Genomic DNA, 15,497 nt, shown 5'->3' with positions numbered 1-15,497 from the left:
GGCATCAAAACATTAGTCTGAAAAGACTTTGCAGCCTTGCCAAACCAAGCAAAATGTATCAACTGTGGTACAATTTCATTTTTTGACAAGAATTCTGCTATTGGAAAAATTCCATTGAATGGTACACTACATGAGTATGGCATCAGCGTTAAATAGGATAAAAGTCAGGAAAACCTAATAATTTTTAGCTACAACTGTTAAAATGTCGGTGCATTCAAAGACAAATGCAACAGATTGAGACATTTAACCACTTTCCTTCCAATCTTTAGCTTCTCGGGGATTTGGACAACATTCCCATTTAGGTCAATGTAGTACATAGAGCCATATATGCAAGAAACAAAAAGTGCAGAAAACATTAAAATATCACTTTTCCTGAATATCACTTCTGTCCTAAAACACAGCCATGCCATCAAACATCCTCTATGTTTTCTAATAATAAAACCCTAACCCTAGCTAAGGGTTTGGGGAGTTAGGGTTAGGGTTCAGATTTTCGTCAATGTAACCTAACACTCATTTAAGCAGAAAATATAACTCAGGGCATCAAAACATTAGTCTGAAAAGACTTTGCAGCCTTGCCACACCAAGCAAAATGTATCAACTGTGGTACAATTTCATTTTTTGACAAGAATTCTGCAATTGGAAAAATTGCATTGAATGGTACACTACATGAGCATGGCATCAGCGTTAAATAGGTTAAAAGTCAGGAAAACCTAATAATTTTTAGCTACAACTGTTAAAATGTCGGTGCATTCAAAGACAAATGCAACAGATTGAGACATTTAACCACTTTCCTTCCAATCTTTAGCTTCTCGGGGATTTGGACAACATTCCCATTTAGGTCAATGCAGTACATAGAGCCATATATGCAAGAAACAAAAAGTGCAGAAAACATTAAAATATCACTTTTCCTGAATATCACTTCTGTCCTAAAACACAGCCATGCCATCAAACATCCTCTATGTTTTCTAATAATAAAACCATAACCCTAGCTAAGGGTTTGGGGAGTTAGGGTTAGGGTTCAGATTTTCGTCAATGCAACCTAACACTCATTTAAGCAGAAAATATAACTCATGGCATCAAAATATTAGTCTGAAAAGACTTTGCAGCCTTGCCACACCAAGCAAAATGTATCAACTGTGGTACAATTTCATTTTTTGACAAGAATTCTGCTATTGGAAAAATTGCATTGAATGGTACACTACATGAGCATGGCATCAGCGTTAAATAGGTTAAAAGTCAGGAAAACCCAATAATTTTTAGCTACAAATGTTAAAATGTCGGTGCATTCAAAGACAAATGCAACAGATTGAGACATTTAACCACTTTCCTTCCAATCTTTAGCTTCTCGGGGATTTGGACAACATTCCCATTTAGGTCAATGCAGTACATAGAGCCATATATGCAAAAAACAAAAAGTGCAGAAAACATTAAAATATCACTTTTCCTGAATATCACTTCTGTCCTAAAACACAGCCATGCCATCAAACATCCTCTATGTTTTCTAATAATAAAACCCTAACCCTACCTAAGGGTTTGGGGAGTTAGGGTTAGGGTTCAGATTTTCGTCAATGCAACCTAACACTCATTTAAGCAGAAAATATAACTCAGGGCATCAAAACATTAGTCTGAAAAGACTTTGCAGCCTTGCCACACCAAGCAAAATGTATCAACTGTGGTACAATTTCATTTTTTGACAAGAATTCTGCTATTGGAAAAATTGCATTGAATGGTACACTACATGAGCATGGCATCAGCGTTAAATAGGTTAAAAGTCAGGAAAACCTAATAATTTTTAGCTACAACTGTTAAAATGTCGGTGCATTCAAAGACAAATGCAACAGATTGAGACATTTAACCACTTTCCTTCCAATCTTTAGCTTCTCGGGGATTTGGACAACATTCCCATTTAGGTCAATGCAGTACATAGAGCCATATATGCAAGAAACAAAAAGTGCAGAAAACATTAAAATATCACTTTTCCTGAATATCACTTCTGTCCTAAAACACAGCCATGCCATCAAACATCCTCTATGTTTTCTAATAATAAAACCCTAACCCTAGCTAAGGGTTTGGGGAGTTAGGGTTAGGGTTCAGATTTTCGTCAATGCAACCTAACACTCATTTAAGCAGAAAATATAACTCAGGGCATCAAAATATTAGTCTGAAAAAACTTTGCAGCCTTGCCACACCAAGCAAAATGTATCAACTGTGGTAAAATTTCATTTTTTGACAAGAATTCTGCTATTGGAAAAATTGCATTGAATGGTACACTACATGAGCATGGCATCAGCGTTAAATAGGTTAAAAGTCAAGAAAACCTAATAATTTTTAGCTACAACTGTTAAAATGTCGGTGCATTCAAAGACAAATGCAACAGATTGAGACATTTAACCACTTTCCTTCCAATCTTTAGCTTCTCGGGGATTTGGACAACATTCCCATTTAGGTCAATGCAGTACATAGAGCCATATATGCAAGAAACAAAAAGTGCAGAAAACATTAAAATATCACTTTTCCTGAATATCACTTCTGTCCTAAAACACAGCCATGCCATCAAACATCCTCTATGTTTTCTAATAATAAAACCCTAACCCTAGCTAACGGTTTGGGGAGTTAGGGATAGGATTCAGATTTTCGTCAATGTAACCTAACACTCATTTAAACAGAAAATATAACTCAGGGCATCAAAACATTAGTCTGAAAAGACTTTGCAGCCTTGCCACACCAAGCAAAATGTATCAACTGTGGTACAATTTCATTTTTTGACAAGAATTCTGCTATTGGAAAAATTGCATTGAATGGTACACTACATCAGCAAGGCATCAGCGTTAAATAGGTTAAAAGTCAGGAAAATGTAATAATTTTTAGCTACAACTGTTAAAATTTCGGTGCATTCAAAGACAAATGCAACAGATTGAGACATTTAACCACTTTCCTTCCAATCTTTAGCTTCTCGGGGATTTGGACAGAATTCCCATTTAGGTCAATGCAGTACATAGAGCCATATATGCAAGAAACAAAAAGTGCAGAAAACATTAAAATATCACTTTTCCTGAATATCACTTCTGTCCTAAAACACAGCCATGCCATCAAACATCCTCTATGTTTTCTAATAATAAAACCCTAACCCTAGCTAAGGGTTTGGGGAGTTAGGTTTAGGGTTCAGATTTTCGTCAATGCAACCTAACACTCATTTAAGCAGAAAATATAACTCAGGGCATCAAAACATTAGTCTGAAAAGACTTTGCAGCCTTGCCAAACCAAGCAAAATGTATCAACTGTGGTACAATTTCATTTTTTGACAAGAATTCTGCTATTGGAAAAATTCCATTGAATGGTACACTACATGAGCATGGCATCAGCGTTAAATAGGTTAAAAGTCAGGAAAACCTAATAATTTTTAGCTACAACTGTTAAAATGTCGGTGCATTCAAAGACAAATGCAACAGATTGAGACATTTAACCACTTTCCTTCCAATCTTTAGCTTCTCGGGGATTTGGACAACATTCCCATTTAAGTCAATGCAGTACATAGAGCCATATATGCAAGAAACAAAAAGTGCAGAAAACATTAAAATATCACTTTTCCTGAATATCACTTCTGTCCTAAAACACAGCCATGCCATCAAACATCCTCTATGTTTTCTAATAATAAAACCCTAACCCTAGCTAAGGGTTTGGGGAGTTAGGGTTAGGGTTCAGATTTTCGTCAATGTAACCTAACACTCATTTAAGCAGAAAATATAACTCAGGGCATCAAAACATTAGTCTGAAAAGACTTTGCAGCCTTGCCACACCAAGCAAAATGTATCAACTGTGGTACAATTTCATTTTTTGACAAGAATTCTGCAATTGGGAAAATTGCATTGAATGGTACACTACATGAGCATGGCATCAGCGTTAAATAGGTTAAAAGTCAGGAAAACCTAATAATTTTTAGCTACAACTGTTAAAATGTCGGTGCATTCAAAGACAAATGCAACAGATTGAGACATTTAACCACTTTCCTTCCAATCTTTAGCTTCTCGGGGATTTGGACAACATTCCCATTTAGGTCAATGCAGTACATAGAGCCATATATGCAAGAAACAAAAAGTGCAGAAAACATTAAAATTTCACTTTTCCTGAATATCACTTCTGTCCTAAAACACAGCCATTCCATCAAACATCCCCTATGTTTTCTAATAATAAAACCCTAACCCTAGCTAAGGGTTTGGGGAGTTAGGGTTAGGGTTCAGATTTTTGTCAATGCAACTTAACACTCATTTAAGCAGAAAATATAACTCAGGGCATCAAAATATTAGTCTGAAAAGACTTTGCAGCCTTGCCACACCAAGCAAAATGTATCAACTGTGGTACAATTTCATTTTTTGACAAGAATTCTGCTATTGGAAAAATTGCATTGAATGGTACACTACATGAGCATGGCATCAGCGTTAAATAGGTTAAAAGTCAGGAAAACCTAATAATTTTTAGCTACAACTGTTAAAATGTCGGTGCATTCAAAGACAAATGCAACAGATTGAGACATTTAACCACTTTCCTTCCAATCTTTAGCTTCTCGGGGATTTGGACAACATTCCCATTTAGGTCAATGCAGTACATAGAGCCATATATGCAAGAAACAAAAAGTGCAGAAAACATTAAAATATCACTTTTCCTGAATATCACTTCTGTCCTAAAACACAGCCATGCCATCAAACATCCTCTATGTTTTCTAATAATAAAACCCTAACCCTAGCTAAGGGTTTGGGGAGTTAGGGTTAGGGTTCAGATTTTCGTCAATGCAACCTAACACTCATTTAAGCAGAAAATATAACTCAGGGCATCAAAATATTAGTCTGAAAAGACTTTGCAGCCTTGCCACACCAAGCAAAATGTATCAACTGTGGTAAAATTTCATTTTTTGACAAGAATTCTGCTATTGGAAAAATTGCATTGAATGGTACACTACATGAGAATGGCATCAGCGTTAAATAGGTTAAAAGTCAAGAAAACCTAATAATTTTTAGCTACAACTGTTAAAATGTCGGTGCATTCAAAGACAAATGCAACAGATTGAGACATTTAACCACTTTCCTTCCAATCTTTAGCTTCTCGGGGATTTGGACAACATTCCCATTTAGGTCAATGCAGTACATAGAGCCATATATGCAAGAAACAAAAAGTGCAGAAAACATTAAAATATCACTTTTCCTGAATATCACTTCTGTCCTAAAACACAGCCATGCCATCAAACATCCTCTATGTTTTCTAATAATAAAACCCTAACCCTAGCTAACGGTTTGGGGAGTTAGGGATAGGGTTCAGATTTTCGTCAATGTAACCTAACACTCATTTAAACAGAAAATATAACTCAGGGCATCAAAACATTAGTCTGAAAAGACTTTGCAGCCTTGCCACACCAAGCAAAATGTATCAACTGTGGTACAATTTCATTTTTTGACAAGAATTCTGCTATTGGAAAAATTGCATTGAATGGTACACTACATCAGCAAGGCATCAGCGTTAAATAGGTTAAAAGTCAGGAAAATGTAATAATTTTTAGCTACAACTGTTAAAATTTCGGTGCATTCAAAGACAAATGCAACAGATTGAGACATTTAACCACTTTCCTTCCAATCTTTAGCTTCTCGGGGATTTGGACAGAATTCCCATTTAGGTCAATGCAGTACATAGAGCCATATATGCAAGAAACAAAAAGTGCAGAAAACATTAAAATATCACTTTTCCTGAATATCACTTCTGTCCTAAAACACAGCCATGCCATCAAACATCCTCTATGTTTTCTAATAATAAAACCCTAACCCTAGCTAAGGGTTTGGGGAGTTAGGTTTAGGGTTCAGATTTTCGTCAATGCAACCTAACACTCATTTAAGCAGAAAATATAACTCAGGGCATCAAAACATTAGTCTGAAAAGACTTTGCAGCCTTGCCAAACCAAGCAAAATGTATCAACTGTGGTACAATTTCATTTTTTGACAAGAATTCTGCTATTGGAAAAATTCCATTGAATGGTACACTACATGAGCATGGCATCAGCGTTAAATAGGTTAAAAGTCAGGAAAACCTAATAATTTTTAGCTACAACTGTTAAAATGTCGGTGCATTCAAAGACAAATGCAACAGATTGAGACATTTAACCACTTTCCTTCCAATCTTTAGCTTCTCGGGGATTTGGACAACATTCCCATTTAAGTCAATGCAGTACATAGAGCCATATATGCAAGAAACAAAAAGTGCAGAAAACATTAAAATATCACTTTTCCTGAATATCACTTCTGTCCTAAAACACAGCTATGCCATCAAACATCCTCTATGTTTTCTAATAATAAAACCCTAACCCTAGCTAAGGGTTTGGGGAGTTAGGGTTAGGGTTCAGATTTTCGTCAATGTAACCTAACACTCATTTAAGCAGAAAATATAACTCAGGGCATCAAAACATTAGTCTGAAAAGACTTTGCAGCCTTGCCACACCAAGCAAAATGTATCAACTGTGGTACAATTTCATTTTTTGACAAGAATTCTGCAATTGGGAAAATTGCATTGAATGGTACACTACATGAGCATGGCATCAGCGTTAAATAGGTTAAAAGTCAGGAAAACCTAATAATTTTTAGCTACAACTGTTAAAATGTCGGTGCATTCAAAGACAAATGCAACAGATTGAGACATTTAACCACTTTCCTTCCAATCTTTAGCTTCTCGGGGATTTGGACAACATTCCCATTTAGGTCAATGCAGTACATAGAGCCATATATGCAAGAAACAAAAAGTGCAGAAAACATTAAAATATCACTTTTCCTGAATATCACTTCTGTCCTAAAACACAGCCATGCCATCAAACATCCTCTATGTTTTCTAATAATAAAACCATAACCCTAGCTAAGGGTTTGGGGAGTTAGGGTTAGGGTTCAGATTTTCGTCAATGCAACCTAACACTCATTTAAGCAGAAAATATAACTCATGGCATCAAAATATTAGTCTGAAAAGACTTTGCAGCCTTGCCACACCAAGCAAAATGTATCAACTGTGGTACAATTTCATTTTTTGACAAGAATTCTGCTATTGGAAAAATTGCATTGAATGGTACACTACATGAGCATGGCATCAGCGTTAAATAGGTTAAAAGTCAGGAAAACCCAATAATTTTTAGCTACAAATGTTAAAATGTCGGTGCATTCAAAGACAAATGCAACAGATTGAGACATTTAACCACTTTCCTTCCAATCTTTAGCTTCTCGGGGATTTGGACAACATTCCCATTTAGGTCAATGCAGTACATAGAGCCATATATGCAAGAAACAAAAAGTGCAGAAAACATTAAAATATCACTTTTCCTGAATATCACTTCTGTCCTAAAACACAGCCATGCCATCAAACATCCTCTATGTTTTCTAATAATAAAACCCTAACCCTAGCTAAGGGTTTGGGGAGTTAGGGTTAGGGTTCAGATTTTCGTCAATGCAACCTAACACTCATTTAAGCAGAAAATATAACTCAGGGCATCAAAATATTAGTCTGAAAAGACTTTGCAGCCTTGCCACACCAAGCAAAATGTATCAACTGTGGTACAATTTCATTTTTTGACAAGAATTCTGCTATTGGAAAAATTGCATTGAATGGTACACTACATGAGCATGGCATCAGCGTTAAATAGGTTAAAAGTCAGGAAAACCTAATAATTTTTAGCTACAACTGTTAAAATGTCGGTGCATTCAAAGACAAATGCAACAGATTGAGACATTTAACCACTTTCCTTCCAATCTTTAGCTTCTCGGGGATTTGGACAACATTCCCATTTAGGTCAATGCAGTACATAGAGCCATATATGCAAGAAAGAAAAAGTGCAGAAAACATTAAAATATCACTTTTCCTGAATATCACTTCTGTCCTAAAACACAGCCATGCCATCAAACATTCTCTATGTTTTCTAATAATAAAACCCTAACCCTAGCTAAGGGTTTGGGGAGTTAGGGTTAGGGTTCAGATTTTCGTCAATGTAACCTAACACTCATTTAAGCAGAAAATATAACTCAGGGCATCAAAACATTAGTCTGAAAAGACTTTGCAGCCTTGCCACACCAAGCAAAATGTATCAACTGTGGTACAATTTCATTTTTTGACAAGAATTCTGCAATTGGAAAAATTGCATTGAATGGTACACTACATGAGCATGGCGTCAGCGTTAAATAGGTTAAAAGTCAGGAAAACCTAATAATTTTTAGCTACAACTGTTAAAATGTCGGTGCATTCAAAGACAAATGCAACAGATTGAGACATTTAACCACTTTCCTTCCAATCTTTAGCTTCTCGGGGATTTGGACAACATTCCCATTTAGGTCAATGCAGTACATAGAGCCATATATGCAAGAAACAAAAAGTGCAGAAAACATTAAAATATCACTTTTCCTGAATATCACTTCTGTCGTAAAACACAGCCATGCCATCAAACATCCTCTATGTTTTCTAATAATAAAACCCTAACCCTAGCTAAGGGTTTGGGGAGTTAGGGTTAGGGTTCAGATTTTCGTCAATGCAACCTAACACTCATTTAAGCAGAAAATATAACTCAGGGCATCAAAACATTAGTCTGAAAAGACTTTGCAGCCTTGCCACACCAAGCAAAATGTATCAACTGTGGTACAATTTCATTTTTTGACAAGAATTCTGCTATTGGAAAAATTGCATTGAATGGTACACTACATCAGCGTTAAATAGGTTAAAAGTCAGGAAAACCTAATAATTTTTAGCTACAAATGTTAAAATGTCGGTGCATTCAAAGACAAATGCAACAGATTGAGACATTTAACCACTTTCCTTCCAATCTTTAGCTTCTCGGGGATTTGGACAACATTCCCATTTAGGTCAATGCAGTACATAGAGCCATATATGCAAGAAACAAAAAGTGCAGAAAACATTAAAATATCACTTTTCCTGAATATCACTTCTGTCCTAAAACACAGCCATGCCATCAAACATCCTCTATGTTTTCTAATAATAAAACCCTAACCCTAGCTAAGGGTTTGGGGAGTTAGGGTTAGGGTTCAGATTTTCGTCAATGCAACCTAACACTCATTTAAGCAGAAAATATAACTCAGGGCATCAAAATATTAGTCTGAAAAGACTTTGCAGCCTTGCCACACCAAGCAAAATGTATCAACTGTGGTACAATTTCATTTTTTGACAAGAATTCTGCTATTGGAAAAATTGCATTGAATGGTACACTACATGAGCATGGCATCAGCGTTAAATAGGTTAAAAGTCAGGAAAACCTAATAATTTTTAGCTACAACTGTTAAAATGTCGGTGCATTCAAAGACAAATGCAACAGATTGAGACATTTAACCACTTTCCTTCCAATCTTTAGCTTCTCGGGGATTTGGACAACATTCCCATTTAGGTCAATGCAGTACATAGAGCCATATATGCAAGAAACAAAAAGTGCAGAAAACATTAAAATATCACTTTTCCTGAATATCACTTCTGTCCTAAAACACAGCCATGCCATCAAACATCCTCTATGTTTTCTAATAATAAAACCCTAACCCTAGCTAAGGGTTTGGGGAGTTAGGGTTAGGGTTCAGATTTTCGTCAATGTAACCTAACACTCATTTAAGCAGAAAATATAACTCAGGGCATCAAAACATTAGTCTGAAAAGACTTTGCAGCCTTGCCACACCAAGCAAAATGTATCAACTGTGGTACAATTTCATTTTTTGACAAGAATTCTGCAATTCGAAAAATTGCATTGAATGGTACACTACATGAGCATGGCATCAGCGTTAAATAGGTTAAAAGTCAGGAAAACCTAATAATTTTTAGCTACAACTGTTAAAATGTCGGTGCATTCAAAGACAAATGCAACAGATTGAGACATTTAACCACTTTCCTTCCAATCTTTAGCTTCTCGGGGATTTGGACAACATTCCCATTTAGGTCAATGCAGTACATAGAGCCATATATGCAAGAAACAAAAAGTGCAGAAAACATTAAAATATCACTTTTCCTGAATATCACTTCTGTCCTAAAACACAGCCATGCCATCAAACATCCTCTATGTTTTCTAATAATAAAACCCTAACCCTAGCTAAGGGTTTGGGGAGTTAGGGTTAGGGTTCAGATTTTCGTCAATGCAACCTAACACTCATTTAAGCAGAAAATATAACTCAGGGCATCAAAATATTAGTCTGAAAAGACTTTGCAGCCTTTCCACACCAAGCAAAATGTATCAACTGTGGTAAAATTTCATTTTTTGACAAGAATTCTGCTATTGGAAAAATTGCATTGAATGGTACACTACATCAGCATGGCATCAGCGTTAAATAGGTTAAAAGTCAGGAAAACCTAATAATTTTTAGCTACAACTGTTAAAATGTCGGTGCATTCAAAGACAAATGCAACAGATTGAGACATTTAACCACTTTCCTTCCAATCTTTAGCTTCTCGGGGATTTGGACAACATTCCCATTTAGGTCAATGCAGTACATAGAGCCATATATGCAAGAAACAAAAAGTGCAGAAAACATTAAAATATCACTTTTACTGAATATCACTTCTGTCCTAAAACACAGCCATGCCATCAAACATCCTCTATGTTTTCTAATAATAAAACCCTAACCCTAGCTAAGGGTTTGGGGAGTTAGGGTTAGGGTTCAGATTTTCGTCAATGCAACCTAACACTCATTTAAGCAGAAAATATAACTCAGGGCATCAAAACATTAGTCTGAAAAGACTTTGCAGCCTTGCCAAACCAAGCAAAATGTATCAACTGTGGTACAATTTCATTTTTTGACAAGAATTCTGCTATTGGAAAAATTGCATTGAATGGTACACTACATGAGCAAGGCATCAGCATTAAATAGGTTAAAAGTCAGGAAAACCTAATAATTTTTAGCTACAACTGTTAAAATGTCGGTGCATTCAAAGACAAATGCAACAGATTGAGACATTTAACCACTTTCCTTCCAATCTTTAGCTTCTCGGGGATTTGGACAACATTCCCATTTAGGTCAATGCAGTACATAGAGCCATATATGCAAGAAACAAAAAGTGCAGAAAACATTAAAATATCACTTTTCCTGAATATCACTTCTGTCCTAAAACACAGCCATGCCATCAAACATCCTCTATGTTTTCTAATAATAAAACCCTAACCCTAGCTAAGGGTTTGGGGAGTTAGGGTTAGGGTTCAGATTTTCGTCAATGCAACCTAACACTCATTTAAGCAGAAAATATAACTCAGGGCATCAAAATATTAGTCTGAAAAGACTTTGCAGCCTTTCCACACCAAGCAAAATGTATCAACTGTGGTACAATTTCATTTTTTGACAAGAATTCTGCTATTGGAAAAATTGCATTGAATGGTACACTACATCAGCATGGCATCAGCGTTAAATAGGTTAAAAGTCAGGAAAACCTAATAATTTTTAGCTACAACTGTTAAAATGTCGGTGCATTCAAAGACAAATGCAACAGATTGAGACATTTAACCACTTTCCTTCCAATCTTTAGCTTCTCGGGGATTTGGACAACATTCCCATTTAGGTCAATGCAGTACATAGAGCCATATATGCAAGAAACAAAAAGTGCAGAAAACATTAAAATATCACTTTTACTGAATATCACTTCTGTCCTAAAACACAGCCATGCCATCAAACATCCTCTATGTTTTCTAATAATAAAACCCTAACCCTAGCTAAGGGTTTGGGGAGTTAGGGTTAGGGTTCAGATTTTCGTCAATGCAACCTAACACTCATTTAAGCAGAAAATATAACTCAGGGCATCAAAATATTAGTCTGAAAAGACTTTGCAGCCTTTCCACACCAAGCAAAATGTATCAACTGTGGTACAATTTCATTTTTTGACAAGAATTCTGCTATTGGAAAAATTGCATTGAATGGTACACTACATGAGCATGGCATCAGCGTTAAATAGGTTAAAAGTCAGGAAAACCTAATAATTTTTAGCTACAACTGTTAAAATGTCGGTGCATTCAAAGACAAATGCAACAGATTGAGACATTTAACCACTTTCCTTCCAATCTTTAGCTTCTCGGGGATTTGGACAACATTCCCTTTTAGGTCAATGCAGTACATAGAGCCATATATGCAAGAAACAAAAAGTTCAGAAAACATTAAAATATCACTTTTCCTGAATATCACTTCTGTCCTAAAACACAGCCATGCCATCAAACATCCTCTATGTTTTCTAATAATAAAACCCTAACCCTAGCTAAGGGTTTGGGGAGTTAGGGTTAGGGTTCAGATTTTCGTCAATGCAACCTAACACTCATTTAAGCAGAAAATATAACTCAGGGCATCAAAACATTAGTCTGAAAAGACTTTGCAGCCTTTCCACACCAAGCAAAATGTATCAACTGTGGTAAAATTTCATTTTTTGACAAGAATTCTGCTATTGGAAAAATTGCATTGAATGGTACACTACATCAGCATGGCATCAGCATTAAATAGGTTAAAAGTCAGGAAAACCTAATAATTTTTAGCTACAACTGTTAAAATGTCGGTGCATTCAAAGACAAATGCAACAGATTGAGACATTTAACCACTTTCCTTCCAATCTTTAGCTTCTCGGGGATTTGGACAACATTCCCATTTAGGTCAATGCAGTACATAGAGCCATATATGCAAGAAACAAAAAGTGCAGAAAACATTAAAATATCACTTTTCCTGAATATCACTTCTGTCCTAAAACACAGCCATGCCATCAAACATCCTCTATGTTTTCTAATAATAAAACCCTAACCCTAGCTAAGGGTTTGGGGAGTTAGGGTTAGGGTTCAGATTTTCGTCAATGCAACCTAACACTCATTTAAGCAGAAAATATAACTCAGGGCATCAAAATATTAGTCTGAAAAGACTTTGCAGCCTTTCCACACCAAGCAAAATGTATCAACTGTGGTAAAATTTCATTTTTTGACAAGAATTCTGCTATTGGAAAAATTGCATTGAATGGTACACTACATCAGCATGGCATCAGCGTTAAATAGGTTAAAAGTCAGGAAAACCTAATAATTTTTAGCTACAACTGTTAAAATGTCGGTGCATTCAAAGACAAATGCAACAGATTGAGACATTTAACCACTTTCCTTCCAATCTTTAGCTTCTCGGGGATTTGGACAACATTCCCATTTAGGTCAATGCAGTACATAGAGCCATATATGCAAGAAACAAAAAGTGCAGAAAACATTAAAATATCACTTTTACTGAATATCACTTCTGTCCTAAAACACAGCCATGCCATCAAACATCCTCTATGTTTTCTAATAATAAAACCCTAACCCTAGCTAAGGGTTTGGGGAGTTAGGGTTAGGGTTCAGATTTTCGTCAATGCAACCTAACACTCATTTAAGCAGAAAATATAACTCAGGGCATCAAAACATTAGTCTGAAAAGACTTTGCAGCCTTGCCAAACCAAGCAAAATGTATCAACTGTGGTACAATTTCATTTTTTGACAAGAATTCTGCTATTGGAAAAATTGCATTGAATGGTACACTACATGAGCAAGGCATCAGCATTAAATAGGTTAAAAGTCAGGAAAACCTAATAATTTTTAGCTACAACTGTTAAAATGTCGGTGCATTCAAAGACAAATGCAACAGATTGAGACATTTAACCACTTTCCTTCCAATCTTTAGCTTCTCGGGGATTTGGACAACATTCCCATTTAGGTCAATGCAGTACATAGAGCCATATATGCAAGAAACAAAAAGTGCAGAAAACATTAAAATATCACTTTTCCTGAATATCACTTCTGTCCTAAAACACAGCCATGCCATCAAACATCCTCTATGTTTTCTAATAATAAAACCCTAACCCTAGCTAACGGTTTGGGGAGTTAGGGATAGGGTTCAGATTTTCGTCAATGTAACCTAACACTCATTTAAACAGAAAATATAACTCAGGGCATCAAAACATTAGTCTGAAAAGACTTTGCAGCCTTGCCACACCAAGCAAAATGTATCAACTGTGGTACAATTTCATTTTTTGACAAGAATTCTGCTATTGGAAAAATTCCATTGAATGGTACACTACATGAGCATGGCATCAGCGTTAAATAGGTTAAAAGTCAGGAAAACCTAATAATTTTTAGCTACAACTGTTAAAATGTCGGTGCATTCAAAGACAAATGCAACAGATTGAGACATTTAACCACTTTCCTTCCAATCTTTAGCTTCTCGGGGATTTGGACAACATTCCCATTTAGGTCAATGTAGTACATAGAGCCATATATGCAAGAAACAAAAAGTGCAGAAAACATTAAAATATCACTTTTCCTGAATATCACTTCTGTCCTAAAACACAGCCATGCCATCAAACATCCTCTATGTTTTCTAATAATAAAACCCTAACCCTAGCTAAGGGTTTGGGGAGTTAGGGTTAGGGTTCAGATTTTCGTCAATGTAACCTAACACTCATTTAAGCAGAAAATATAACTCAGGGCATCAAAACATTAGTCTGAAAAGACTTTGCAGCCTTGCCACACCAAGCAAAATGTATCAACTGTGGTACAATTTCATTTTTTGACAAGAATTCTGCAATTGGAAAAATTGCATTGAATGGTACACTACATGAGCATGGCATCAGCGTTAAATAGGTTAAAAGTCAGGAAAACCTAATAATTTTTAGCTACAACTGTTAAAATGTCGGTGCATTCAAAGACAAATGCAACAGATTGAGACATTTAACCACTTTCCTTCCAATCTTTAGCTTCTCGGGGATTTGGACAACATTCCCATTTAGGTCAATGCAGTACATAGAGCCATATATGCAAGAAACAAAAAGTGCAGAAAACATTAAAATATCACTTTTCCTGAATATCACTTCTGTCCTAAAACACAGCCATGCCATCAAACATCCTCTATGTTTTCTAATAATAAAACCATAACCCTAGCTAAGGGTTTGGGGAGTTAGGGTTAGGGTTCAGATTTTCGTCAATGCAACCTAACACTCATTTAAGCAGAAAATATAACTCATGGCATCAAAATATTAGTCTGAAAAGACTTTGCAGCCTTGCCACACCAAGCAAAATGTATCAACTGTGGTACAATTTCATTTTTTGACAAGAATTCTGCTATTGGAAAAATTGCATTGAATGGTACACTACATGAGCATGGCATCAGCGTTAAATAGGTTAAAAGTCAGGAAAACCCAATAATTTTTAGCTACAAATGTTAAAATGTCGGTGCATTCAAAGACAAATGCAACAGATTGAGACATTTAACCACTTTCCTTCCAATCTTTAGCTTCTCGGGGATTTGGACAACATTCCCATTTAGGTCAATGCAGTACATAGAGCCATATATGCAAGAAACAAAAAGTGCAGAAAACATTAAAATATCACTTTTCCTGAATATCACTTCTGTCCTAAAACACAGCCATGCCATCAAACATCCTCTATGTTTTCTAATAATAAAACCCTAACCCTAGCTAAGGGTTTGGGGAGTTAGGGTTAGGGTTCAGATTTTCGTCAATGC

The sequence above is a fragment of the Atractosteus spatula genome, chromosome 12 (genome assembly GCF_055471065.1).
Source record: "Atractosteus spatula isolate fAtrSpa1 chromosome 12, fAtrSpa1.hap1, whole genome shotgun sequence".
Classification (NCBI taxonomy): domain Eukaryota; kingdom Metazoa; phylum Chordata; class Actinopteri; order Semionotiformes; family Lepisosteidae; genus Atractosteus; species Atractosteus spatula.
Note: the sequence above shows the minus strand (reverse complement) of the source record.